The following is a 3,331-nucleotide window of genomic DNA, read 5'->3' on the forward strand; positions in this document are numbered from 1 at the left end:
TGAATAATTCTGTGACGGATTGGGACTTCTTTGGGAAGATGTGTGTCATCAAATTTGATACAAATTCCCTCCTGTCTTGTGTCAGTTTATCATTCCCATTTTGACTTTCGCAGCTGCAGATTTGTCAAAGCCTGGACTGTAGTTTACAAGCAGGCTTGATGGGCTCTTGGTTTGCAGAGGCCTCTGGGAAAATCCGCTTGGTGGAGCCTGGGCCCTCCACGCAAAAGCCACCCTACAAAAAAGTATTTTCCCTAAGGGCATCTGGCTGACCCAAAGTTAGCTGAAACTACAGACCCTGCATTATAAATAAGATTTTAAAAATGAGGGTGTACACATAGGCTTAACGTAGAAGAGGGCGGTTGGTTTTACAGGCGTAACTGGAGAAAATAGCAGCTTCCTCTAGCTCAAGTAAAATGTACATCAAGAAGGGAAGGAGGGGAGGAGGCAGATATGGAAGGAGGGGGAAGGAAGGAAAAATGTTAAGAACTTTTCAAGAGGGGCACCTGGGTGGTTCATTTGGGTAAGCATTCAACTCCAGATTTTGGCTCAGGTCATGATCTCACAGTTCGTGACTGCGAGCCCCATGTCGGGCTCTGCACTGATGGTACGGAGCCTGCTGGGGATTCTCAATGGGAGGGGATTCTCTCCCCGCCCCGCCCCCAAAAATAAACTAAAAAACAAAAACTTTCCAAGAACACGTCGGCTGCCACAAATGAGGAGCACCTGCAAGGGCATCGGGTGCTGTTCGAATCCTCCAGGCACACCCTCCAAATAAAAAGCACCTGCCACCCAACCTCGGCTATTTTCAAGTCCAAGCTAAAAACAACCACATACAGGGGTGCCTGGGCGGCTCACTCAATTAAGTGTCTGACTTCGGCTCAGGTCATGATCTCACGGTTTGTGGGTTCAAGCCTCGCGTCAGGCTCTGTGCTGACAGCTCAGAGCCTTGAGCCTGTTTTAGATTCTGTATCTCCCTCTCTCTCTGACCCTCCCCTGCTCACGCTGTCTCTCTCTCTCAGAAATAAATAAACATTATTTAAAAAGAAGATTCAAAATAAGCACATACACAGGCATATCACAAACTTTCCAGCTGGACAAGGAAATAGGAGCCCCACACAAGGAACACTTTAATCAACGACTCTTACCGAGGTACAGAAGACTGAGCACAGGGTTTGATGTAAAGGGGGTGAGACACTGGTGATTCCATACACATAACAAACACTGTCGTGCATTTCTTTCAAAGGGCGTGTCAGTGGACTCGATGAGTGAGTTCGTGATGCTCCTCCAGTTTCCCCTGTGAAACTGGAAACGTCACACACCGCATGTGGCCCTGAGAGAAAGGGAGATGATCAGCACCAAGGAGAAGAAGGCGATTTCACTTGATCCTAATCTAGGCATGTAGCTCTTCCTGAGACCACTTGGTGTCCGAGCCCCCTTGCCATCCCTGCAGGGGGAGGCGACGTGAGGTAACCTGACAGAGCAGCTGCGTGACCTTGGGCGGGTTACCTGACTTCTCTGCGTCCCATCAGGATGATGAAAAGCCGAGGTTCTGCCTCTCAGTGTTCCCATAAGGAGTGAGCACTGTCCTTGGCACATAGCCAATGTGCAGAAACTGAGCTGAACTGTTAAACGTGCCCCAATCAATTCTACTCTATGGCGCAGGAACATGTATTTGAGCACAGAGGGAGTCAGCACAGGACTGGGGGTGTTCCAACCCCCACCCCCCCAAGCCGCTTGCAGGATTCCCAATCCTGAATGTTCATCAGGATCTCCCGAAGAACATTTATAACAATACCTATTCCAGGTACCACCCAGAGATTCCAATTCGATTGGCCCAGGGTGGGGCCCAGGCATCAGAATTTTTTCAGAGCCCCCCAGGTGATTCTGACGCTGAGGACCGCTGACCCAGTGATGTGGGTGCACAGTCACTGCCCGTGTGGTCCGTCAGACCGACAAGACCAGAGGTGTGTCATTATCCATTGCACCAGTCCCCTTAAGCCACCAGATAACACGTCTCTCCGAAGCTGGTGACTGAACCAGGGAGAGGGGGCCCCCCAAGGTTGGAGATGAAGGGGCCCCTGTGACAGGGAGTAAACTGACTCCTGCCCACCCAGTGTAGACAAAGTGAGGCTGAAAGCTGTACCAGCCACTGATTCAGGGCCTGGAGGCCTAGTGAGCTGAGGTGGATCCGAAGCAGAAGCCAGCATTTTAATTCATTTTTGTCCTTTTTTGTCCCTTGTTTTATTTCCATTTTGCTATTCTTTGTTTTTAACATTTATTTTTGAGAGAGAAAGAGAGAGAGGAAAATTGCCAGAGAGAGAGGGAGAGAGAATTACAAGCAGGCTCCAAGCTGTCCGAGCAGAGCCTGACATGGGGCTCGATCTCATGAACTGCGAGACCATGACCTGAACTGAAATCAAGAGTCGGACGCTTAACCGACTGAGCCACCCAGACGCCCCTGCTAGTCTGTAATTTCAGAGGGGTTTTTGTGCTCCCGTTCTTGTCTGCGTCTGAGGACATGAGGCCCACCCTCTGGCTGGCAGCATTCCCTGTGGACTGGCCTCGCTCTGGACCAGCCATCATGCCGGAACATTCCGTGGGCCAGAGTTGGTGCCGCCTGGTCCGTCTCCATCCCCTTCCTTGGAGGGTTTTCACAAGGAAAACCGACTATGACACGTGGCTGTGGGAATGAGGTGCTAAGTGGATGTTCCTTTGGGAGCACAGGGCAGCGGCCTGAGGGGACCTGGGGGACCAGGAAGGTCCCGGAGGACGGCCCTGTCAGCTCGCCCTTGAAAGTGGAGTCTCAAGGCGCACGTGCCAGATGCGGGCAGTCAGCTCCCGCACTTGGTAAGGACTGAGACACAGAAACGACCTTGTCTTCCCAGAGAATGAGGGGTAGTTGGGGAGGGGGTAGTCGGGGAGCGGGTGGGGAGGGGTGTACGGGATGGGCTTTTGTTTTTTGTGGGGGGTTTTTGGTGGCAAAATTCACATAACACAAAATTTTATGTTCATGGTTTATACAATTTTAACCATTTTAAAATACACAAGGGAGGGGCGCCTGGGTGGCTTAGTCGGTTAAGCGTCCAACATTCGCTTAGGTCATGATCTCGCGGTTCGTGGGTTCGAGCCCCGCGTCGGGCTCTGTGCTGACTGCCANTAAAATATACAAGGGATCATCTGTTTTCTACCAAAAGTACCAAGTCGCAAGTCATCCAGAATAAGGAGAAATAGATGTACTCTAACCCCTCCACCCAATTCGTCCGCCCGTTCCTTTGTCAGACAACAGGATTCACTGTTTCTGGGTCAAGAATCACCGACCCTTTTGTGGGAT

The 3,331-nt window shown here is 50.9% G+C and overlaps 1 protein-coding gene across 1 annotated transcript in view; it reads right to left on the reverse strand.

Moving 5' to 3' along the window:
* Window positions 1-1,103: 1,103 nt before the first annotated feature.
* SPATA6L (spermatogenesis associated 6 like) overlaps window positions 1,104-3,331 on the reverse strand; it is a 50,687-nt gene continuing 48,459 nt past the window's right edge. The window contains exon 13 of the mRNA XM_077759445.1: window positions 1,104-1,330. The gene's annotated coding sequence lies outside the window, so the exon portion shown is untranslated. The remainder of the gene's footprint in view (window positions 1,331-3,331) is intronic.

This window comes from Crocuta crocuta, unplaced genomic scaffold (genome assembly GCF_008692635.1).
Source record: "Crocuta crocuta isolate KB4526 unplaced genomic scaffold, BGI_CrCroc_1.0 scaffold41, whole genome shotgun sequence".
NCBI classification, from domain to species: Eukaryota; Metazoa; Chordata; class Mammalia; order Carnivora; family Hyaenidae; genus Crocuta; species Crocuta crocuta.